The following is a 26,444-nucleotide window of genomic DNA, read 5'->3' on the forward strand; positions in this document are numbered from 1 at the left end:
GTCCGCCGCCATCACTCACACTGCTTGGCATTGCGCTTCCGCGAAAAGCAGTTCGGCACTGCGCATTGTCATTGAAAATGACGAATCAAAGGGCATCGGAGGGAGCGGGGAAGATAAGCTGTGATTGAACATGAAACTGAATGCGGTGATTGAAGCGGCGATCACGGGAGGGAGCAGGGACCTGGATGCGACCTTTGAGGCGGTTTGGATTTAAGTCGTGTTTTGTGTCAATTTCAGCAGCGCCATCTTTACTCCTGGCAGCTGCTTGAGGCACAGTCGCGTTTCAGTCGATGAGGTTGCATTTGCGCATGTACCAGTGATGCAGCACCTATTTGGTTACGTTGCCAGCAAACGCGCCATTAATATATGTTTGCTGCTTTATACCATTTTATTTTTCTGAGTATGAACCATGAACTACACGTCCATTCTCCGACTGGTAAATGGCAGCCTATACTGCCCAGAATGCACCGCGCGCAGAAAATCGGCCTATCTCCACCCCAAGAACAGCAACACGCAGGCGTCAGAAGGCTCCGCCCCACGGAGTCCGCCTGTCTCCGCGGAGCATGCGCGGTGCCTCTCCCGGAAGCTGAGCGCAGCCTCGGTCACACCGAGTTTCAACGGCTCTCAGGCCCTGAATCAGAGCCGCCGGGTTCGGCGGACGTGCGGCGAGAACCCCGGGGGAAGGGAGGGGCCGCATTAAAGTGATGGTGCAGCGACTTCAGTCTCCGAGCCGCCATTTCCCAGTTTCTTCTCCCGTTTCCACCGAGTCAGGAAGCCTGTGAGTTGATTGGCTGGTAAGTTTTGGAACTTTGTTTCCCTTTCTCCAAAGTTCGGAAGTTTGTCCAAGGAGCTGGAAATTAAACATTCCAGTTTTCATCAGAATAAGGGGCAGCTTCCTGAGATTTAACTGACACCAATAGAAGGGAAGTGAGGAGCCGGTGAGCCGTCTTTTATTTTTAAGTATTGAGGTTTATTATTTATTTATTTAGAGATACACCGAGTCTGTGCCGACCATCAACCAGCCATTTATATTAATCCTACATTAATCCCATATTCCTACCACATCCCCTCAATTCCCCCACCACCTACCTACACTCGGGGCAATTGACAATCGCCAATTTACCTATCAACCTGCAAATCTTTGGCTTTGGGAGGAAACCGGAGCACCCAGCAGAAACCCACGCGGTCACAGGGAGAACCCAGAATCGCTGGAGCTGTGAGGCTGTGGTGCTAACCACTGTGCCGCTAGTAGTAGCAAGTTTATTACCTAATAGCTGGAGCAATTGCAGGGCTGCTACAGCCTCTGCAGTGAACATCCTGTGCAATAGAAAATAGAAAACATAAAACACGGCAGGCTATAAATAAAGAGCGGGGCTCAACGCCCTTTCTTAGCTGGTAGCGGAGCGACGACTGGTGGACATGTGAGGAAGCTGATCCAGAGCGGCGACAGGCTCCCTGTCTCTCTCGGCGTGCGCTGAGACTCGAAAGAGGGAAAAAAAGGACTTAGTGATATCACGGGAAATTTTCAAGGTGACGGAAAGCGTCACAGACGGGAGTTTGAGAGAAGTGGTTACACCCAAAGTGCAGGCAGATAGATGGGTGACCGCGAGAAGGGGCAGGCAGTCAGTGCAGGAATCCCCTGTGGCTATCCCCCTCTCTAACAAGTATACCGTTTTGGATACTGTTGGGGGGGTGGCCTATCAGGGGAAAACAGCAGCAGCCAGAGCAGTGGCACCACGGTTGGCACTGTTGTTCAGCAAGGAGGGACAAAGTGCAGAAGAGTAATAGTTATAGGGGACTCTAAAGTCAGGGGCACAGATAGGCGCTTCTGTGGACGTGAAAGAGACTCCAGGAAGGTATGTTGCCTCCCTGGTGCCAGGGTCAAGGATGTCTCTGAACGGACAGAGGGCATTCTGAAGGGGGAGGGTGAACAGCCAGAGGTTGTGTTACACATCGGTACCAATGACATAGGCAGGAAGAGTGATGTCCTGCAGGGGGAGTTTAGGGAGTTAAATAGTAAGTTAAAAAACAGGACCTCTTGGGTTGTAATCTCTGGATTACTCCCTGTGCCACGTGCCAGTGAGGCTAGAAATCGGAAGATAGTGCAGCTAAACACGTGGCTGAGCAGCTGGTGTAGAAGGGAGGGTTTCAGATATCTGGACCATTGGGCTCTCTTCAGGGAAAGATGGGACCTGTACAAGAAGGACGGGTTGCATCTAAACTGGAAGGGCACTAATATCCTGGCTGCAAGGTTTGCTAGTGTCATTCGGGAGGGTTTAAACTAGTGTGGCAGGGAGGTGGGAACCAGAGCAGTCGGACAGCTAGTGAAGTAAATGAGGAAGACATAGTAAATAAGGCCAGTGGGACGAAGAGGAAGAGCAGGCAGGGAGATGTTGCTGAGCACAGCGGGACTGGTGGTCTGAAGTGCATTTGTTTCAATGCGAGAAGTATAACAGGTAAGGCAGATGAACTTAGAGCTTGGATTAGTACTTGGAAAGATGATGTTGTTGCTATTACAGAGACTTGGTTGAGGGAAGGGTAGGATTGGCAGCTAAATGTTCCAGGCTTTAGAAGCTTCAGGTGGGATAGAGGGGGATGTAAAAGGGGTGGGGGAGTTGCATTACTGGTCAAGGAGAATATCACAGCTGTACTGCGGGAGGACACCTCAGAGGGATCAGACAGTGAGGCAATATGGGTGGAGCTCAGGAACAGGAAGGGTGCAGTCACAATGTTGGGGGTTTACTGCAGGCCTCCCAACAGCCAGGGGAGGTAGAGGAGCAGATATGTAGACAGATTTTGGAAAGATGTAAAGGTAACAGGGTTGCAGTGGTGGGTGATTTTAACTTCCCCAATATTGACTGGGACTCACTTAGTGCTAGGGGCTTGGATGGGGCCGAATTTGTGAGCAGCATCCAGGAGGGCTTCTTGAAACAGTATGTAGATAGTCCAACTAGGGATGGGGCCATTCTGGATCTGGCATTGGGGAATGAGCCCGGCCAGGTGGTCGAAGTTTCAGTGGGGGAGCATTTCGGGAGCAGTGACCATAATTCCATAAGTTTTAAGGTACTTGTGGATAAAGATAAGAGTAGTCCTCGGGTGAAGGTGTTAAATTGGGGGAAGGCTAATTATAACAATGTTAGGCAGGAACTGACGAATTTAGTTTGGGGGCGGCTGTTTGAGGGTAAATCAACATCTGACATGTGGGAGTCTTTCAAACGTCAGCTGATTAGAATCCAGGACCAGCATGTTCCTGTGAGGAAGAAAGACAAGTTTGGCAAGTTTCGGGAAGCTTGGATAACACGGGAAATTGTGAGCCCAGTCAAAAAGAACAAGGAAGCATTTGTAAGGGCTGGAAGGCTAGGAACAGACGAAGCACTTGAGGAATATAAAGATAGTAGAAAGGAACTTAAGCAAGGAGTTAGGAGGGCGAAAATGGGTCATGAAAAGTCATTGGCAAACAGGATTACGGAAAATCCCAAGGCTTTTTATGCATATATAAAGAGCAAGAGGGTAACCAGGCAAAGGGTTGGCCCACTCAAGGACAGAGATGGGAATCTATGCGTGGAGCCAGAGGAAATGGGTGAGGTGCTAAATGAGTACTTTGCATCAGTATTCACCAAGGAGAAGGAATTGGTGGATGATGAGCACAGGGAAGGGAGTGCAGATAGTCTCAGTCATCTCATTATTAAAAAGGAGGAGGTGTTGGGTGTCTTGCAAAGCATTAAGGTGGATAAGTCCCCAGGGCCTGATGGGATCTACCCTAGAATACTGAGGGAGGCAAGGGAAGAAATTGCTGGGACCTTGACAGAACTCTTTGCATCCTCATTGGCTAAAGGTGAGGTCCCAGAGGACTGGAGAATAGCCAATGTTGTTGCTTTGTTTGAGAAGGGTGGCAAGGATAATCCAGGAAATTATAGGCCGGTGAGCCTTACGTCAGTGGAAGGGAAGCTATTAGAGAGGATTCTTCGGGACAGGATTTGCTCCCATTGGAAACAAATGAATTTATTAGCGAGAGGCAGCATGGTTTTGTGAAGGGGAGATCGTGTCTTACTAATTTGATTGAGTTTTTTGAGGAAGTGACGAAGATGATTGATGAAGGAAGGGCAGTGGATGTTGTCTATATGGACTTTAGTAAAGCCTTTGACAAGGTCCCGCATGGCAGACTGGTGCAAAAGGTGAAGTCATACGGGATCAGAGGTGAACTGGCAAGATGGATACAGAACTGGCTCAGTCACAGAAGACAGAGGGGAACAGTGGATGGGTGTTTTTCTGAATGGAGGGATGTGACTAGTGGTGTTCCGCAGGGATCAGTGCTGGGACCTTTGCTGTTTGTAGTATATATAAATGATTTGGAGGAAAATGTAGCTGGTCTGATTAGTAAGTTTGCGGACGACACAAAGGTTGGTGGAGTTGCGGATAATGATGAGGATTATCAGAGGAAACAGCAGGATATAGATCGGTTGGAGACTTGGGCGGAGAAATGGCAGATGGTGTTTAATCAGGACAAATGTGAGGTAATACATTTTGGAAGGTCTAATGCAGGTGGGAGGTATACTGTAAATGGCAGAACCCTTAGGAGTATTGACAGGCAGAGAGATCTGGGCGTACAGGTCCACAGGTCACAAAGTGGCAACGCAGGTGGATAAGGTAGTCAAGTAGGCATACGGCATGCATGTCTTCATCGGTCGGGGCATCGAGTATAAAAATTGGCAAGTCATGCTGCAGCTGTACAGAACTTTAGTTTGTTCACACTTAGAATATTGTGTGCAATTCTGGTCACCACACTACCAGAAGGACGTGGAGGCTTTGGAGAGGGTACAGAGGAGGTTTACCAGGATGTTGCCTGGTCTGGAGGGCATTAGCTATGAGGAGAGGTTGGAAAAACTCGGATTGTTTTCACTGGAACGATGGAGGTGGAGGGGCGACATGATCGAGGTTTACAAAGTTATGAACGACATGGACAGATTGGATAGTCAGAAGCTTTTTCTCAGGGTGGAAGAGTCAGTTACTAGGGAACATAGGTTGAAGGTGCAAGGGGCAAAGTTGAGAGGGGATGTGCGAGGCAGGTTCTTTACACAGAGGGTGGTGAGTGCCTGGAACTTGCTGCCAGGGGAGGTGGTGGAAGCAGATACGATAGCGACGTCTAAGAGACATCTTGACAAATATATGAATAGGAAGGGAATAGAGCGATATGGGCCCCGGAAGTGCAGAAGATGTTAGTTTCGGCAGGCATCAAGATTGACGCAGGCTTGGAGGGCCGAATGGCCTGTTCCTGTGCTGAACTGTTCTTTGTTCTTTGTTTGTGATTGGTTGGGTAATTAACAACTGTTAGTCAATTTAATTAGCTTTAAAAAATAAGGGGAAAGTTGTTTTTTGTTTAAAAAAAGACCTCGAGTGATAAAGTGAGTTCTCAGAGTGTGTTTTTCTTCAATTAGAGTAATTTAGATTGTCGTGGGTAGTGTTTGGAGTAGAACAATCCTCTAGTGTAATTAATATTTTTTAAAGGGAGTAACTAATTAATCTAAAGGTAAGTCATGGCAGGAAAGCTCAGCCCCGTGATATGCTCCTCTTGCGCTATGTGGGAAATCAGAGATGCTTCCAGTGTCCCTGATGACCATGTGTGCAGGAAGTGGATCCAGCTGCAGCTACTGACTACCCGCATTATGGAGCTGGAGCTGCAGGTGGATTCACTGTGGAGCATCCGCGATGCTGAGGACGTCATGGATAGCACCTTTAGAGAGGTGGTCACACTGCAGGTAATGGCTGCACAGGCAGAAATGAGATGGGTGACCACCAGATGGAGTAGTAGGCGCAGGCAGTTAGTGCAGGAGTCCCCTGTGGCCATCCCCCTCTCAAACAGATAGACCACTTTGGATACTGTTGGGTGGAATGACCTCCCAGGGGAAAGCAGCAACAGCCAAGTTTGTGGTACCACGCATGGCTCTGCTGCACAGCAGGGGAGGAAAAGGACTGGAAGAACTATACTGATAATGGATTCTATCGTAAGGGATACAGATAGGCATTTCTGTGGCCACAAACGTGACTTCAGGATGGTATGTTGCCTCCCTGGTGCGAGGGTCAAGATCGTCACGGAATGGCTGCAAGACATTCTGAAAGGGGGGGGGGGGGCGAATAGTCAGAGGTCGTGGAACACATTGGTACCAACGACGGAGGTAAAAAGCGGATGAAGACCTGAAACAAGAATTTAGGGAGCTAGGTAGCAGATTAAAAAGCAGGACCTCAAAGGTTGTAATCTCTGGATTACTCCAGTGCCACATGCCAGTGAGTATAGGAATAGGAGGATAGAGCAGATGAATGCGTGGCTGAAGAGATGGTGCAGGAGGGAGGGCTTTAGCTTCCTGGATCACTGGGTTTGTTTCTGGCAAAGGTGGGACTTGTACAAGTTGGACGAACATCCTTGCTGGAAGGTTTACGAGTGCTGTTGGGGGCAGTTTCAACACATTTGGCAGAGGAATGGGATACAGAGTGGAGGTATAGGAGTGGGTGATGCTCAGTCAAATCTCGAAGAGAAACTGAGTCAGTCTGTTAGGCAGAGCAAATATAGACCTGTTAAGGCACAAGTGACAAATGCAAGGCTGGATTGCATTTATTTTAATGCAAGACAGATGAATTGAGGGCGTTGATTAGCACATGGGATTATGATATAGTTGCTATCACAGAGATGGTTGAGGGAAGGGCAGGACTGGCAGCTCAATATTCCAGGCTATAGAATCTTCAGGTGTGACAGGAGAAGGGATAAAAGAGGCGGTCGCATTGCACTGTTGATCAAGGAGTCAATTACTGCAGTTTCTTCCTTTTCTTTCTTCTTTTGGGCCTCCTTATCTCGAGAGACAATGGATACGCGCCTGGAGGTGGTCAGTGGTTTGTGAAGCAGCGCCTGGAGTGGCTATAAAGGCCAATTCTGGAGTGACAGGCTCTTCCACAGGTGCTGCAGAGAAATTTGTTTGTCGGGGCTGTTGCACAGTTGGCTCTCCCCTTGCGCCTCTGTCTTTTTTCCTGCCAACTACTAAGTCTCTTCGACTCGCCACAATTTAGCCCTGTCTTTATGGCTGCCCGCCAGCTCTGGCGAATGCTGGCAACTGACTCCCACGACTTGTGATCAATGTCACACGATTTCATGTCGAGTTTGCAGACGTCTTTATAGCGGAGACATGGACGGCCGGTGGGTCTGATATCAGTGGCGAGCTCGCTGTACAATGTGTCTTTGGGGATCCTGCCATCTTCCATGCGGCTCACATGGCCAAGCCATCTCAAGCGCCGCTGACTCAGTAGTGTGTATAAGCTGGGGGTGTTCGCCGCTTCAAGGACTTCTGTGTTGGAGATATAGTCCTGCCACCTGATGCCAAGTATTCTCCGAAGGCAGCGAAGATGGAATGAATTGAGACGTCGCTCTTGGCTGGCATACGTTGTCCAGGCCTCGCTGCCGAAGAGCAAGGTACTGAGGACACAGGCCTGATACACTCGGACTTTTGTGTTCCGTGTCAGTGCGCCATTTTCCCGCACTCTCTTGGCCAGTCTGGACATAGCAGTGGAAGCCTTACCCATGCGCTTGTTGATTTCTGCATCTAGAGACAGGTTACTGGTGATAGTTGAGCCTGGGTAGGTGAACTCTTGAACCACTTCCAGAGCGTGGTCGCCAATATTGATGGATGGAGCATTTCTGATGTCCTGCCCCATGATGTTCGTTTTCTTGAGGCTGATGGTTAGGTCAAATTCATTGCAGGAAGACGCAAACCTGTCGAAGGAGGGATGATATCTGAGAAGGTTCTTCAAATGAGGCCAGATGAGTAGAACTTGAAAACAAAAAGGGGGCAATCACTTGGCTGGGAGTGTACTGCAGGCCTCCAAACAGTCAGGGAGAGATAGAGGAGCAGATATGTAGGCAAATCTCAGAGAGGTGTAAAAATAATGGAGTAATAATAGGGGATTTCAACTTACCTGATATCAACTGGGATGGTCTGAGTGTAAAAGACTTAAAGGGGGCAGAGTTCTTAAAATATATACAGGAGACTTTTTTGAGCCAGTACCGAGAAAGTGCAACAAGAAAAGGCGCAGTACTGGACCTAATCCTAGGGAATGATGCTGGACAAGTGGTAGAAGTGTCAGTGGGGGAGCATTTCGGGGATAGTGACCATAACTCTAAGAAAAAGACAAAGGCGGGCTGGAAATAAAAGTACTGAATTGGGGGAAGGCCGAGTTCAATATGATAAAACAGGATCTGGCCAAAATGGACTGGGAGCAGCTACTTGTAGGAAAGTCTGCATCAGACCAGTGCGAGTCATTCAAAGAGGAAATAGTGAGGGTTCAGAGGCAACATGTACCCGTAAAGGTGAAGGGTAGGACCAACAAGTCCAGGGAAACCTGGATGTCAAGGGATCTAGAGGATTGGATCAGAAAAAAAAAAGGAGGCTTATGCCAGATTCAAAGTGCTGAAAACAGCAGAGGACCTGGAGGAGTATAGAAAGTGTAGTTTGGGGGGTGGGGTACAAAAAAAAGTAATTAGGAGAGCAAAGAGGGGGCATGAAAAAACACTGGCGGGCAAGATCAAGGAAAACGCTAAGGCATTTTCTAAGTATATTAAGGGCAAGAGGATAAGCAGTGAAAGAGTGGGGCCCATTAGGGACCAAAGTGCCAATCTGTGTGTGGAGCCGGAGGACATAGGTGAGGTTTTAAATGATTACTTTGCATCTGTGTTCACTATGGAGAAGGATGATGTAGGTGTAGAGATCAGGGAGGGGGATTGTGATACACTTGAACATATTAGCATTGAAAGTGAGGAAGTATTAGCTGTTTTAGCGGGCTTAAAAGTGGATAAATCCCCACTCCCAGATGAGATGAATCCCAGGCTGTTATGTGTGGCAAGGGAGGAGAGAGCAAGGGCTCTGACATAAATTTTCAGATCCTCTCTGGTCACAGGAGAGGTACCAGAGGACTGGAGGACTACGAATGTGGTGCCATTATCAAGAAGGGTAGCAGGGATAAACCAGGTACTTGCAGGCCAGTGAGTCTAACATCAGTGGTTGGGAAAACATTGGAAAAAATTCTGAGGGACAGGATTAATCTCCACTTGGAGAGGCAGGGATTAATCAGGGATAGTCAGCATGGCTTTGTTAGGGGGAGATCGTGTCTAACTAACTTGATTCAATTTTTCAAGGCAGTGACTAGGTGTGTAGATGAGGGGAAAGCAGTTGATGTAGTCTGCATGGATTTCAGTAAGCTTTTGATAAGGTCCCACATGGGAGAGTGGTGAAGAAGGTCAGAGCCCATGGGATCCAGGGCAATTTGGCAAATTGGATCCAAAATTGGCTTAGTGGCAGGAGGCAGAGGGTGATGGTCGAGGGTTGTTTTTGCGAGTGGAAACCTGTAACTAGTGGTGTACCGCAGGGATCGGTACTGGGACCCTTACTGTTTGTAGTGTCCATTAATGATTGAGATGTGAATATCGGAGGCATGATAAGTAAATTCGCAGTTGACATGAAAATTGGTGGTGTCGTAAATAGTGAGGAGGAAAGCCTTAGATTACAGGATGATATAGATGGGCTGGTAAGATGGGCAGAGCAGTGGCAAATGGAATTTAATCCTGAGAAGTGTGAGGTGATGCATTTTGGGAGGGCTAACAAGGCAAGGGAATATACAATGGATGGTAGGACCCGAGGAAGTACAGAGGGTCAGAGGGACCTTGGTGTACTTGTCCATAGATCACTGAAGGCAGCAGCACAGGTAGATAAGGTGGTTAGGAAGGCATATGGGATACTTGCCTTTGTCAGCTGAGGCATAGAATATAAGAGCAGGGAGGTTATGGTGGAACTGTATAAAACGCTAGTTAGGCCACAGCTGGAGTACTGTGTACAGTTCTAGGCACCACACTATAGGAAGGATGTGATTGCACTGGAGAGGGTGCAGAGAAGTATCACAAGGATGTTGCCTGGTCTGGAGCATTTCAGGTATGAAGAGAGACTGAAAAGGCTGGGGTTGTTTTCATTAGAGCAGAGAAGGCTGAAGGGGGACATGATTGAGGTATTCAAATTTATGAGGGGCATTGATAGGTTAGATAGGAAGAAACTTTTTCCCTTCGTGGAGGTGTCAATAACCAGGAGACATTGATTTTAAGGTAAGGGGCAGGAGGTTTAGAGAGGATTTGTGGGGAAAAAAAAAGTTTCACTCAGAGGGTGGTTGGAATCTGAAAAGCACTGCCTGAAGAGGTGGTCGAGGCAGGAACCCTCACAACATTTAACAAGTATTTAGATGAGCACTTGAAACACCATAGCAGACAAGACGATGGGCCAAGTGCTGGAAAATGGGATTAGAATAGTTAGGTGCTTGATGACCGGCACGGACACGATGGGCCGAAGGGCCTGTTTCTGTGCTGCATAACTCTCTGACTCTATTTCCAGCACAGGAGGAGGCCATTCCGCCCATTGTATCTGTTCATCCCACTTTCCAGTTGTTCCGACCTCACAGATTGTCAATATGAAAAATATGAGATATGAATCCCCAGACCACACTAATAAATTACACAAGATTTCACATTTTCAGTCTTTTGTTCTAATAACTTTCTTTCTTTCTTTTCTTTTGGGCCTCCTTATCCCGAGAGACAATGGATACGCGCCTGGAGGTGGTCAGTGGTTTGTGAACCTTCCGTGTTGTTTCAGTCGCTGTGAGGCAACTATGGAGTGACCTCTCCATGGCGCATGCCTGGGCAAATTTATGGAGGTTGAGAGTTGCCCAGTCGTCAAAACCCCCCTCTCGGCCTTTCTGGTGGGGTCCAAAGGAGTGCAGGACACGACGTTTGGCACCAGTATGGCTGCAGGAACTGCCGGAAACATGCCAAAGGTGACACATGACCGCCTACGGGGTTCCGCTCCGGATTTTCTGTTAGGGTTTACTCCCTTAGCCTTGGTCTCTCCCGAGACGCCCACAAGGCAGTGGGGTTGTTGGGGCCTTAAAGACACCAAAGACCAGATCAGATGCATCTGAGGATACAGAGCAGTAAGGGTGGAAACTGCTGAGGCACTGGCCATAATCTTCCAATCCTCCTTAGTTACAGGGATGGTACCAGAGGACAAATATCACACCCTTGTGTGGTTGATATGGTGTACAAGGACTTCAAAAAGGCATTTGATGAAGCGCCACATAACAGGCTTATCAGCAAAGTTCAAGCCCGTGGAATAAAACTGACAGTGGCAGCATGGATTAAAAGTGGGGTGAGTAACAGAAAACAGAGTATAGTGTCGAACAGTTGTTTTTCAGACTTTAGGAAGGTATATAGTGTGGGTCCCCAGAGATCGGAATTAGGACCACTGCTTTTCTCTATTTATATTAATGACCTAGACTTGGGTGTGCAGGCCATAAGTTCAAAATTTGCAGACGACACAAACTTGGAAGTGTTGTGAACTGTGAGGAGGATAGTGATTGACTTCAAGAAGACATGGACTGGTGGAATGGGTGGACATGTGGCAGATGAAATTTAACAAAGAAATATGAAGTGATACATTTTGGTAGAAAGGACGAGGAGAGGCAATACAAAATAAAGAATACAATTCTAAAGCGGGTGCAGGAGCAGAGGGACCAGGGTGGGGTGGTGTATATGCACAAATCATTGAAGGTAGCAGGGCAGGTTGAGAAAGGGGTTAATAAATTGTATGGAATCTTGGGCTTTATAAATCAAGGCGTGGAGTACAAAAGCAAGGAAGTTATGGAGAGAGAGAGAGAAACTGTTCCCACTGGCAGAAGGGTTGAGAACCAGAGGACACCAATTTAAAGAGAAGAATCAAAGGTGACATGAGGAAAAAACTGTATGGAGCAAGTGGTAATGTGACAGGATTAATGAAGAAGCAACCTGACAGCAGGTTAAATTAGACTTAGTTTTATGACAGGATTAATGACCTCAGAGTAAAGGCACCTTTAGGTAGCAGTGACCGCAATATGATTGAATTTTACATCCAGTTTAAAAGAGAAAAGTGGATCTAAGACTAGTATTTTAAACTTAAATAAGTTCAACTATGTAGGCATGAAAGCTGAGCTGGCTGAAGTGAACTGGGTTACTAGGATCGGAGATCAATAGAGAAGCAATGGCAGACTTTTTAAGTGGATATTTCAGAATATTTATATTCCTACTATAAAAAAGAATTCTAAGGGGAGGACCCACCATCCGTGGCTAACTAAAGAAGTTAAGGAAAGCCTCAAACTTGAGGAAAAAGTATATAACTGCACAAAGATGAGTGGCAGGTCAGCTGATTGGTCAGACTATAAAATGCAGCAGAGAATGACTAAAAGGTTAATCAGGAAAAAGAAATTAGAGTATGAGAGGAAGCTAGCTAGAAATGTAAAAAACAGATAGCAAGAGTTTCTACAGGTCTTTGAAAAGGAAAAGAGTGTTGGTCCTCCAGAGAGTGAGAATGGGGAATTAATAGTAGAGAATAAGGAAATGACTGATGAAATGAACAAATATTTTGCTTCTGTCTTCACTATAGAGGATACACAAAACCATTCCTGTAATAGCTGTAAATCAGGAGGTGGAAGGAAGAGAGGAACTTAGTGAAATTACAATCACCAGGGAAACGGTACTGAGCAAACTGATGGAGCTGCGGCCTGACAAGTCCCCGGGTCCCAATGGGCTTCATCCTAGGGTTTTAAAAGAGGTGGCTAATGAAGTTGTAGATGCATTGGTGCTAACTTTCAAAATTTGATGGATTCTGGAAAGGTTCCATCAGACTGCAAAGTAGCAAATATAATCCCTCTATTCAAGAAGTTGGGAGGGAGGGGCGTGGTGGGTGGTTGTGGGGAGACAGAAAACAGGTAACTATAGGCCAGTTAGTTTGATGTCTGTCGTGGGTAAGGTGTTAGAATTGATCATTAAGGAGGTTATAGCTGGCCTCGTCACAACATACTTTCCTACCTATCTTTGTGTCATCTGCAAATTTAGGTACCAAGCCATTGCTTCCCTCATCTAAGTCATCGATATAAATTGTAAAAAGTTGAGGCCCCAGCACAGACCCCTACGAGACTCCACTCTTTACATCCTGCCAATTAGAAAAGGACCCATTTATGCATACTCTTTTCTGTCAGCCAGCCAATCTTCTTTCCATGCCAATATGTTACCCCCTACGCCATGAGCTTCTACTTTGTGCAATAACCTTTTATGTGGCACCTAGTCAAATGCCTTTTGGAAATCCAAGTACAGTATATTAACAGACTCTTCTTTATCCACAGTGCTGTTACTCCTTCAAAGAACTCCAATAAATTAGTTAAATGATTTCCCTTTCACAAAACCATGCTGACTATTCCCGATTACCTTGAATTTTTCTAAGTGCCCAGCTATAACCTCCTTAATGATCAATTCTAACACCTTACCCACAACAGACATCAAACTAACTGTTCTAATAACTAAACTAAAAGAAATCCACAATTATCTAAATAGCACTTTGATTGTAAATTGTGGTGTCAGCTATTTACAAAGATATTTTCTTTACTTATACAACACTTGACTATCTCACACCACACTGATACATTACACAGTCCTTTTTGATAACAAAAGCCTTTGCAGTTACAAGTCCCAAATTCCTGCCAATGGTGGGGCTGCTCCGACCTCTGGAGTGCACATCCTGTGTAATGTGTCAACTCCAGATAACCTTTTGTGTAGGAAGTATCATTGCGGGAGGTGGTGACATCGGGGTAATGTCACTGGAACATGGGTTCGAATCCCACCACGGCAGATGGTGACATTTAAATTCAATTAATAAATCTGCAATTAAAAAGCCATCTGGTTCATGAGATGGGAAATCTGCTGTCCTAACCTGATCTGGCCTACATGTGACTGCAGATCCACAGCAATGTGGCTGACTCTGAAATGCCCTCTGAAATGGCCGAGCGAGCCTCTCAGTTGTCAAGGGCAGTTTGGGATGGACAATAAATACTGGCCGAGCCAGCAACACCCACATCACATGGATGAAGATAAAACAAGTTGCAGCAGCTCGAGCTCCGGTTTTCAGAGCATGAACTGCAGCTGGTGTCACTGCGGTGCAACCATGAGGTGAGAGATTTGTGGACAGCACGTTTATAGATATGGTCACCCTGCAGCTTAAGAGTATGGAGGGAGAGAGGCAATGGGTGGCCAACTGACAGTCAAGAAGAAACAGGCAGGGAATGCAGGAGAACCCTGAGTGCATCTCACTCTCCAACCAGTATTCAGTTCTGAATACTGATGAAAGTGATGGTTCATCTAAGGAGTGCAGCAAGAGTCAAGGCCATGGCAGCACAGTTGGATCAGCTTCACAGAGGGTCACAAAGCTGACTGACTGAGCAATAGTGATAGGAGATTTGATAGGGGAATACACAGGCGTTTCTGCAGCCGCAGACGTGAATCCAGGCTGGTGTGTGGCCTCCCTCAGGACAATGTACAGCAGGGTGCATGTACAGTCATCCTGGGCCAGGAAGCAGGAGGAGAGAATGTTGTGAATTTCTATCCTGGACTGACAGTGATGGTTTTTGTAAACTCCTTTTACAGGGGCTTAGAAGCAGGGGATATGCAGATGGGGAATCTCGAGCCAAACATCAGATCAAGATCTGACAGAGTCACTCGATACATCAGGACCTGAATATCATCGGCCTTTGAATGTGGAAGGAGAAAGGTTTGTCTGTTCTGTCTGTGGGAAAAGATTTCAGGTATCAGTGAGAGTGGAAAAGCACTGAGATACACAAAGCCCTGGTTAGACCACACCTGGAGTATTGCGTTCAGTTCTGGGCACCACACCTTCGGAAGGATATAATGGCCTTGGAGGGAGTGCAGTGTAGATTTACCTGGATGATACCTGGACTCCAAGGGTTAAATTATGAGGAGAGATTACACAAATGAATCATAGTCATTACAGCACAGAAGGGAGGACATTGATCTTTTTGATTCCATCCCAGCTCTTTGTCGAACAATCCAGTCAGTCCCATTCACCCACTCTATCCCCGTAGTCCTGCAGGTTTATTTCCCTCAAGTGCCCATCTAATTTCCTTTTGTAATCATTGATCGTCTCCACTTCCACCACCCTCGTAGGCAGTGAGTTCCAGGTCATTACCACTCACTGTGTAAAAAAACTGCTTCCTCACATCCCTCCTGTATCTCAAAACCTGAATCTGTGTCCACTAATCCTTGTATCATCAGCTAATGGGAACAGCTTTTCTTGGTCTGCCTTATCTAAACCTGTCATCATTTTCAACACCTCTATCAGATCTCCCCTCAATCTCCTTTGTTCCAAGGAGAACAACACCAGCTCCTCCAACTTAACCTTGTGGTTAAATTCTCTCATCTCAGAAACCATTCTGATAAATCTCTGCACCCTCTCAAGGACCTTCACATCCTTCCTAAAGTGTGGTGACCAGAACTGGATGCAATACTCTAATTGTGGCCTAACCAGAGCTTTATAAATGTTCAGCATAACTTCCTTCCTTTTGTGTTCAATACCTCTATTTATGAGGCCCAAGATCCCATTTGTTTTGCCAGCTGTTCCCTCAATACATCCTTCCACTTTCAGTGATCTCTGCACATGAACCCTCAGGTCCCTCTATCCCTGCAAACTCTTTAGAACTGTACCATTAAGTGTTTGTTGCCTCTCCCTATTCCTTCTGCCAGAATGAATCACCTCACTGTGAGGGTTGTAGTCCCTGGAATTCAGAAGATTAAGGGGTGATTTGATCAAAGTTTTCAAGATATTAATTGAAACTGATAGGGTAGATAGAGAGAAACTCTTCTCCATCACCTGCAATACTCGGCAGCATCGTCTAAAACATAGAGCCAGAACTTTCATTAATCCACCCCTGGGCCCAGTGAACCTGAGCATTAATCCACCCAGGCTGAATGTACACAGAATTACAGCCCAGAAACAGGCCGTTCAGCCCCACTAGTCTGTGCTGCTGTTTATAATCCACATGAGCCTCCTCCCAATCTAATTACATCATCCCACCCTGCCCCCACATCCCTCTATTCCCTTCTCCCTCATAAATGTATTGAGCCTCCACTTAAACACATCATTGTTATCACCTTCAACCACTCCACATGGCAGTGAGTTCCACATTCTCACCACTCTCTGAGTAGAGAAATTCCTCCTAAATTCTCGATTTGACCTGTTAATGTCTGTATTATATTGCCGCCCCCTTGTTCTGACTGACAATTTTAAAGACCTCTATCAGATCTCCTCCTCATCTTCTCTTTTCCGGAGAAAGGATCCCCAGCCTGCTCAATCTTGCTGGATAGTAACATCCTCTCTGGTGACATCTTTGTAAATCTATTCTGCACTTTCTTCAGTCTTCAATATCCTTTTTTAATCTGGAGACCAGAACTGCTCACAGTCCTTCTAAGTGAGGTTCTCTATAAATGTAACATTCCCTCCCTGCTGTTACATTGTATTCCTCGAGAAAAGAACATCAGCTCTTTCTTTGCTCTCTTATCCAGTTGTGTTGCTCCTTTTAGTGATTTATGTGACTCTGTTCCCAGATCTCTTTGCTGCTCTGCTCCATTTAAGTTCTTACATTCTAACCAATAACTGGCCTCCTTATTCCTCCTCCCACAATGAACCAGCTCACATTTCACGATGTTGAATTTCATTTCCCATTTATCTGTCCAGTCTGCCAGCCTGTTTCTGTCTTCCTGGATTTCAATGCACTCCTCCACATTATTAGTTCTATCATCCAGTTTGGTGTCAACTACAAGTTATGAAAACATCCCTCTAATTCCTGAGTCTAAATGTGGGTGAAGAACAGAATTCCCAGTGTACTTCACACAATAGTTGATGTCCCGGGCACTCGGGTTTCTGTGTAATTTATTTAATAATTTTCTCCATTGTCTCTCTGGCCCTGATCTCAATGGGATGACACAAAATCATCCATTCAATATTTGGAGCTTTCAGTGGAGGATTCATTACCCAGGACTCCCGTGATAAGGGTCAGTCCCTTTTCAATGACCACAGGGGCCCGGTGTATTGGCGTGGGATCGAACAGTGCACTGAGCATGGCCAGCGTAGGTAATGGAGATGGACTGAGATGGACCAGGTGGATTGGGAGGCGAGAGGAGATTGTGGGTACAGGGGAGGAATTGGAGCCGTGGGTGGGCTGGGAGGCTTCATATACACCTGGGGTAGGCCAAGAGGCCCTGTGTTTACCTCATGGTGACAGGCCCGGGGGAGAGGGGTCACTGGCCGCCATCTTGGACAGGGCGGTGTCAGGGTGCAAGCACAGCCATCTTGGTGAAGGCACGGAGAGCAAACAGGACCTGACAAACTGTTTCCAACTGGGTCCGAGTGCCCAGGAGATGGAGCATCCTGGACAATAGGGTTTTCACCCACTCTCGGGCTGCATGTGATGTTTGCAGCCTTGAAGAGTCCATGGGCCATGTATATATTCACTGTGAGAGGTTACAGCCCCTGTATCGTTACCCGAAGGGGCTGCTTGTCAACTTAGAATCCTGGAAATTTACAGTACGGAAGGAGGCCATTCGGCCCATCGTGTCCTCGTTGGCTGACAAGGAGCCATCCAGCCGAATCCCGCTTTCCAGCTCTTGGTCCATAGTGTGATGATCCTGTATTTTTTTTTCTAGGAAGAATGCAGTGTGCCTTTAAGGCTGGAAAAGGAACAGTACTGCTTTAAGGCAACAAGCTCCAGAGACTGAGTCAAAGAATGTATTCTCGTTGCCCCGGGATGCAGCCACTCGGAGACTGAAGATCGAGAGATGCATTGTTTCCAATTGACATTTGAAACTAGTTGAAAAAGTAGCATTTGAGACACCGTTAACAGAGACAGACACAGATTATCATCCAGCATATACTGAAGGAAAAGAGAGCTCTCTCTTGGTTTATTTAAACCCTATTTATTATACTCTCAGAATTCTGATGTCAAGCCAGATTAATTTCTAAAAAAAAATATCCAATTCCTTTAACTACTGAACTGTAATTGTTGAAATTTATCGCTGGAGAAGAACAGCATCAATTCAACTGCTGAACTGGACTGTGGACTGTTCTACAGTTGAAGAAACTTTTATTTTCTCCCCCCATCACACGGCTGTGAGGACTTCAAGCAACATTGGACTATTCCATATAGGAAGATTTCACTTCGGCAGGAGCATAAATATGCAAAGTCACTATTTTTTCTGTTTTAACTATTTATATGTTATTATTTAAGAATTTAGTTTTTCTAATTAAACAGTTAATTTGTTGATCTAAAGACACCTGGTTTGGTTAGCCTTATTCGGGGGTTAATAGATGGTACAATTTGGCTGGATCTTTAATTTGGAATGTTTAAAATGTCAGGCGATCTGTGAGGGACGGGACTGAATCAACAGTGCGTTTCTCCCACCACTATCAAAATTGGATATTTTGACTGGGGGGCTTTGACTTGAGCGGTCGGTCGTAATAATACCCTTGTAGTTTAGGGCACTTCACGTGCATATCCAAGTACTTTTTAATTGTTGTGAGGGTTTCTGCCTCTACCACCCTCCCAGGCAGTGAGTTGCAGATCCCCACCACCCTCTGTCTGAAAACATTTCCCCTCAAATCCCTTTTAAATTTCCTACCTCTTTCTCTAAATCTATGCCCCTGGTTATGGACCCCTCAGCCAAGGGGAATAGGTCCTTCCTATCCACTCTATTTAGACCCATCATCATTTTCTACACTTCAATTCAGTCTCCCCTCAGCCTCCTCTGTTCCAAAGAAAACAACCCTCACCTATCCAATATTCCCTCAGAATGAAAATTCTCCAATCCAGCCAACATCCTTGTAAATCTCCTCTGTATTTTCTCTAATATAGCCACATCTTTCCTACAGTGCAGTGACCAGAACTGTACACAGTCCTCCAGCTGTGTCCAAACCAGTGTTTTATACATTTCCAACATAACCTCCATGCTCTTGTATTCTCTGCCTTGGTTAATAAAGGCAAGTATCTCTTACGCCTTATCTACCTGCCCAGCCATGTTCAGGGATCTATGAACATGCACTCCAAGGCCCCTCTGTTCCTTTATACTTCTCAATATCCTACCATTTATTGTGTATTCCCTTGCCTTGTTAGCTGTCTCCAAATGCATTACCTCACACGTCTCCGGATTGAATTCCATTTGTCACTATTCTGCCCACCTGACCAGTCCATTGATATCTTCCTGCAGTTTACAGCTTTCTTCTTCATTATCAACCACATGGTCAATTTTTGTTTCATCTGCAAACTTTTTAATCAAATCCCCTACATTCAAGTCCAAACCATTGATCTATAGAACAAAAAGCAAAGGACCCAGTACTGATCCCTGCAGAACCTCACTGAAAACAGCCTTCCAGTCACACAAACACTCATCAACCATTACTCTTTGCTTCCTGCCTCTGAGTCAATTTTGGCTCCAACTTGCTGTTTTGTGTTGGATCCCATGGGCTTGTCATTCATGACCAGTCTGCCTTGTGGGACCTTATCAATGGCCTTGGTTACAGTTTAACCCCATTCTCCTAATCTCTGGCCACTCGGTGTGGAGGTTGGGTGGGAAGGTTGGAGGATCTTTTCCTGGACCTGCTCTTGGGCCTGGCTAAAACACCACCCACACCCACAGCCCTTTCGATGACATGCCCTTCCAAAACCCCCCAGTCCCCCCAATGCCCTCCTCACCCTCACCTCATCCACCCCAAACCCACCCAGGTTTGTATCTGTCTTGTATATTTAAACATTCAGTTCTCACCTCCTCCATCTCTCTCTCTCCATCTCGCTCAGGCTGAGAAGCAATGTGTAGGTCCAGGATGTACAGGGACCATGTTGGGAGTGGGGGTGTCACTTTAGCTGCTGCCCTGTCTTCCTTGGTCTTGTCCATGCCGGGGTGGCCTTCTGCAACTGGTGGACACCTCAGGATACAGAGTGTCTCATGGACATTGGGAGCAATGTTCTGGTTCAGTTGGGAAGGTTCCCTTTGCTTCTGTTACAATTTGTTGCTTATTTTGGCTTCTTTTAGTTTGAATGGACCACATGTTTGGGGAAACAAGAGAGGAAAGAATGTTCCATAGAAACTAGAACTGTCTGTTCTGAATTTCTATCCTGGACTGACAGTGCTGACTTTTGTAAACTCCTTTTACAGGGTATTAGAAGGGGAGGATTTACTGACGGGAAATTCAAACCAAACATCACATCAAGATCTGACGGAAACACTCGATTCATCAGGACCTGAATATCATCGGCCTTTGAATGTGGAAGGAGAAATGTTTGTCTGTTCTGCCTGTGGGAAAAGATTTCAAACATCAGTGTGACTGGAAAAGCACCGAGACGCGCACACACGCGAGTGAGAGTGTTCCAGTGACTGACTGTGGAAAGAGCTTTAACCAGTTACACAGCCTGAAAAAACATCACACCATTCACAACGGGGAGAATCCGTACACGTGTTCTGTGTGTGGATGAGGCTTCAACTGATCATCCAACCTGGAGAGACACAAGGACACCCTCGCCATGGAGAAACCATGGAAATGTGGGGACTGTGGGAAGGGATTCGGTCCCCATCAAAGCTGGATATTCATTAACTCAGTCACACTGGGGAGAGGCCGTTCACCGGCTCCGTGCGTGGGAAGGGATTCACTCAGTTATCCCACCTGCTGACACAGCAGAGAGTTCACAAGGGTAGGTTGGAGAAGTTGGGGTTATTCTCCTTGGAGCAAAGGAGATTGAGGGAAAATTTCATAGAAATGCACAAGATTCTGAGAGACTTTGATAAATTAGACAAAGACAAACTGTTCCCATGAACTAATGATACAAGAACTAGGGAACACAGATTGAAGGTTTTGAGGAAGAGTTGAAGCAGGAATGTGAGGAAGAACTTCTTCTGCAGCAAGTGGTTCTGACCTGGAACTCGCTGCCAATGTGTGTAGTGGAAATGGAAATAATCAATGATTTTCAAAGGAAACTGGATGGTCACTTGAAAGAAGTAAACTTGCAGGGCTATGGGCTGATGTGGGGCAGTGGGACTGAGTGGATTGCTCCCTGGAGAGCTGACATGGAATTGATGGGCCAAATGGCCTTGTTCTGTGCAGTAAATGATGCTGTGTCTCTGTGACTGTGTTTTGAGACAGGATATCCCAGCTCTCCACCCTGGGATTCTCAGTATGAACAGGATTCGGAGTGGGGAGGACTCACTATCGATGGTTTACTGGAAATGTTCAAGGTCATATCAAAATTAAAGGAAAAGCATATAATTGCACAAAGATGGGTGGCAGATCAGAATGTTGGACAGAATATAGAAAAACAGTAAAGAATGACTAAAAGATTGATAAGGAGTGCAGATTGTAAACAGAGTCTGGAGGTATGTGTTTGCTGAGTGGTGAGTTCAGTGAAGGGGAGAGGAGGTGCTCCTTTTTTCTACTTTTTTGTCTTCCAGTATTTGGTTCTTGTTTCTGTGCAGTGAAAGGTGCTGGTTGGTTGAGTAACTGGTCACATATTCTACTTCTAAGTAGTCTGGTAAGTTAAGGTACGGCAGTGCAGCTTGGCCGAGTGCAATGCACAGCTTGTGACATGTGGGATGTCATGGACGCACCATGTGTCCCAGACAAACATATCTGCAGGAAGTGTCACCGGCTGCACAAGCTTGAGCTCTAGGGTTTGGAGCTCGAGCAGTGGCTGGAGTCACTGTGGTGCATCCACAATGCAGAGAACTACATGGATAGCAGGTTTAGGGAGGTGATCACACCACAGGTTAGAAGCATGCAGGAGGATAAGGAATGGGTAACCGACAGACAGTCTAAGAGAACCAGGCAGGTAATGCAGGAGTCCCCTGATATGATCTCACTTGCTAATCGGTTTTCCATTTTGGATACTGGTGTGGGTGATGGTTCCTCAGAGGAGTGCAGACAGAGCCAAATTTGTGGCACCACAGGTGGCTCAGCTGCACAGGAGGGGAGGAGGAAGAGTGGAAGAACAGTAGTGATGGGGCTTTCATTAGTCAGGGGAACACAGAAGTCTTTCTGCAGCCAAAGATCGGACTCCAGGATGGTGTGTTGCCTCCCTGGTGCCAGGATCAAGGATGTCACGGTACGGCTACAGGACATTGATCTGGGGGAAGGTGAACAGCCAGAGGTCGTGGTCCACGTTGGCACCATTAACAAAGATGGAAAGGGTAAATGAGGTCCTGACAACAAATTTTAGGGAACTAGGAAGGAGATTAAAAAAGCAGGACCTCAAAAAGCAGTTATCTGAGGATTACTCCCACTCCCATGTGCAAGTGAGCATCGGAATAGGAGAATTGACTGATTGAACAGGTGATTGGAGAACTGGTGTGGGAGGGAGGTCATCAGATTTCTGAGGCACTGGGACAGGTGGGACCTGTACAAGATGGACGGATTGCATCGAAGCAGGATTGGGACTAATATCCTCACAGGGAGATTACTAGTGCTGTTGGGGAGGGTTTAAACTAGATTGGTAAGGGGATGGAAACCTGAGAGGGAGCTCAGATTGGAGGGAAGCAAAACTGGTAACTTGTCAGGGGTATGGGAACCAGGGGAAAATATCAGACCGGAACACCAAGGTGCACAGAATACTGGGAGAGATCGATGACACTAGAGTAGGGAATAGCAAGTTACAAGGTGGGGTCAGAGTCAGGGAGAAAGTAATAAAGTCTAAATCAGGGTTAATGTGCATGGATGTGAATGCACAGAGTGTGGTTCAAAAGATTGGTGAGGTACACGTGCAGATTGCCATGTGGAAATATGATCTTGTGGCGAGAACAGAGACCTGGCTCAAAGAAGGGCAGGACTGGGTGTTAAATATTCCTGGATACAAGGTGTTCAGCAAAGAAAGGAAAGGGAAAGGGGCGGTGGAGTATTGATAAATGAGAACATTGCAGTGTTGGAGAAAAAGGATGTCCCAACGGGGTCAAGACAGAATCAATTTGGCTCGAACGAAGGAACAAAAAAGGTGCATTTACATTGCTCAGTGTTGTCAAGAGGCCACCAGCTAGTGGGAAGAACTTGGAGGAGAAAAAATGCAAGGACATTACAGAGAGGTGCAAAAAATATAGGGTAGTTCTAATGGGCGCCTTGGGATAGTAGTAGTGTAAAGGGCAGTGAGGGGCAAGTGTTCTTAGAGTTGTTCAGGAAAGTTTTCCACAACAGATTGTTGCTAGTCCAATGAGAAAGGAGGCATTCCTGGACCTGGTTCTTGAGAATGAGGTGGGCCAAGTGGATCAAGTATCAGTTGGGGAGCATGTAGGGGAGATTGATCATTGTATCATAAGATTTAGGCTGACCATAGAAAAGGACCAAGAACAATCTAGAGTAAGAGTAATTAACTGGGGAAAGACAACTTCAATGGGGTAAGAATGGAGCTGGCTGAATAAATGAGATTCAAAAGTTGCCAGGAAACCTGATAGCTGAACAATGGGTAACCTTCAAAAAAGAGAGAGTTCGGGCACAGTCAACATATGTTCCCTCGAAGTGGAAAGGTTGAGCAAATAAATCCAGAGCTCCCTGGATTATAAAAGAGGTAGAGATTATGATAAAGAAAAAGTGTGCTGTTTTCCTTGAAGAGAAGGCTGAGAGGTGATTTGGTCGAGGTATTCAAAATCATGAGAGGTCTGGACAGAGAATCATACCTTACAGACAATGTCCCAGACACTGCCATCACCATCCCTAGGTGTCCCACCAGCAGGACAGACCCAGCAGAGGTGACGGCACAGTGTTATACAGTCAGGAGGGAGTTGCCCGAGACGTCCTCAACATGGGCTCCGGACCCCATGATGTCTCATGGCATCAGGTCAATCAGAGCAGATGGAGAGAAACTGTTCCCACTGGTGAAAGGATCGAGGACGAGAGGGAACAGATTTATAGTAATTGGGAAAAGAAACAAAAATAACATGAGGAAAAACTTTTCCAGCCAGCGAGTGGTTAATGTGTGGAATGCACTGTCTGAGAGTGTGGTGGAGGCAGGTTTAATGGAAACATTTCAAAGGGAATGAGGCAGTTTTATGAAAAGGAACTAATGGAGCTGCGGGCTGACAGGTCCCGGATGCTGATGGATTCATCCTCGGGCTTTCAAAGAGAAGCAAATGAGGGAGGAACTGCGCAGAATCTGTCCTCCTGCCCCGCCCCCTCTTCCTATTGGTCCGAAGCTGCCGTTAATCACCCAGACATTGTGAGGTCAGAGGTTAAGTCCCGGGTGCGCAGGCGCATTGCGGACCAGTGTTTGAAGGTGGCGGAGAGACGCTTGTGAGTCGCTTCTGCAGCCGGTAAGTGGCGGCTGTTGGGCGGGGAGGCTTCAGAAATACCCGGTGCAGGCCTCAACACCCCCAATAACAAACTCCCGGTCCTGTGTTTGCACCGAGCGGGCGGCAGCTGCGGGAAACTGAGCTCAGTTATAAAGGGGCCTGAGGGAGGGAGGAACCATTTGGGACACAGCACAGGGCAGGAGGTTCCCCCTCCCCCCCTCCCCCACTCCCTGCATCCACAAAGACTCCCCTTGGACTGGGCCACACCTGGGCAGGGCTGGCTCAAGGTGCAGGAAGCTGCGAGGCTGAGCTGTGGACTGGGAGGAGTGGGGGGTTTGACTGACAGTCCTGGGGAGGGGGATATCAGGGCAGGTACACACACTGCTCCCCCTTTTCCTCCTGGGATCTTTTACTGGAGTCGTGTTGCTGAGTGTTTCTAAACTCTGTCTCCCTATCCCGGTAATGTCGGTGGATTGTAGGTTGCTGTGAATGTTGGACTATATTGTTTCTCCTCATTCTTCCTCCCTCTCCCACTCCGAGTTCCAGGCTGCAGGCACCGGCTGTTTGATGTGCCTGAAACATTAAATATGTTTCTCTCTTCACAGAGACCTGCTGAGTATTTCCAGCATTTTCTCCTTTTATTTCAGATTTCCAGCATCTGCAGGACTTTGCTTTTGTTTTATTGCACGAGTTGCTCACAGAATCAAAGGCAGTGAAGGTGCTCGAGCTGGACGGAAGCAGTCGTGTCAGATCCTCAGTGGGTGAGAAATCGCCGAGTGCAGAGGAGGAATGAAGCTGGTGGATGTGCAGGGAGGCTTCAGAAACATCCGGTGTAGGCCTCAACACCCCCAATAAGAAGCTCCCAGTCCCACGTTCCAAGGAGAACAATCCCAGCTTCTCCAACCTAACCTTGTAGCTAAATTCCCTCATCCCTGGAACCATTCTGGTAAATCTCCTCGACACCCTCTCAAGGACCTTCCCATCCTTCCTAAAGTGTGATGATCAGAACTGGATGTAATACGCTAGTTGTAGCTGAACCACAGTTTTATAAAAGTTCCCCTTAACTTCCCTGCTTTTGCACTCAATACCTCTATTTATCAAACTCAAGATCCCATATTCTTCCGAAGAAGGGTCACTGACCTGAAACGTTAACTCTGCTTCTCTTTCCACAGGTGCTGCCAGACCTGCTGAGTGAATCCAGCATTTCTTGTTTTTGTCCCGTATTCTTTGCTAACTGTGCTCAATATGTCCTGCCACCTTCAATGATCTATCCATATGAACCCCCAGGTCCCTCTGTCCCTGCACACTCTTTAGAACTGTGCCATTAAGCAGATATTGCCTCTCTCTATCCCTTCTGACAACCTGGAAATTTTCAGGATGTTACATCTGATAGTATAGATCAGGAGTGTCCAGCCTTTATGCATTAGAGGCTACATTCTAAATGTTGTCCTACATAGGGGGCCAGATGTGAGCAACTTTCGGAAAGGTAAAGGTATTAGAAATTTATTTGACTGTTCATCAATATAACAAAAATGTGCATTTTTGTGAATAAGTTTTAAATGAGGAAACTAATGTATTAACTTGCTTTCCCAACACTATGTTGAACACTGATTTAGTGAGTTACCTGGCATGGTTTTTGCTTGCAGTCGTAGACATTGTCTGCCTGCACACTTGATGTAGCGATGCAGAGAATTCCAGATAGATTCCATTTGTGAGGAGAGATCTTGATCTCGCACTCTCCCTGTCTCCTGCTCTCTCTATTTATTTTATTTAGAGATACAGCACTGAAACAGGCCCTTTGGCCCACCGAGTCTGTGCCAAGCAACAACCACCCATTTACACTAACCCGACAGTAACTCCATATTCCCTACCACCTACCTACACTTGGGGCAATTTACAATGGCCAACTTACCTATCAACCTGCAAGTCTTTGGCTGTGGGAGGAAACCAGAGCACCCAGCGAAAACCCACGCGGTCACAGGGAGAAATTGCAAACTCCGCACAGGCAGGACCCAGAATCGAAGCCAGGACCCTGGAGCTGTGAGGCTGCGGTGCTAACCACTGCGTCTCGCTCTCTCTCTCTCTCTCTCTCCCCCGCGCTCTCTCCCCCGTTCTCTCTCTCTCTTTCCCCCCCTGCTCTCTCTCTCTTCCCCATCCCCCCGCTCTCTCTCGCTCGCCGCGCTCACTCTCTTCCGCTCTCTCTCCCTTTCTCTGTCTCTCCCGCTCTCTCTCTCTC

At 46.7% G+C, this 26,444-nt stretch overlaps 1 long non-coding RNA gene and 1 pseudogene across 1 annotated transcript; one reads left to right on the forward strand and one right to left on the reverse strand.

Moving 5' to 3' along the window:
* LOC137348838 (zinc finger protein 271-like) overlaps positions 1 to 26,444 on the reverse strand; it is a 105,846-nt pseudogene that overhangs the window by 10,024 nt on the left and 69,378 nt on the right.
* On the forward strand, positions 583 to 18,222 carry LOC137349400 (uncharacterized). The gene is made up of 4 exons (XR_010969380.1): positions 583 to 794; positions 11,063 to 11,225; positions 14,528 to 14,651; positions 17,600 to 18,222. It is a non-coding gene; the product is annotated as an uncharacterized lncRNA (long non-coding RNA).

The sequence above is a fragment of the Heterodontus francisci genome, chromosome 34 (assembly GCF_036365525.1).
Source record: "Heterodontus francisci isolate sHetFra1 chromosome 34, sHetFra1.hap1, whole genome shotgun sequence".
NCBI lineage: Eukaryota > Metazoa > Chordata > Chondrichthyes > Heterodontiformes > Heterodontidae > Heterodontus > Heterodontus francisci.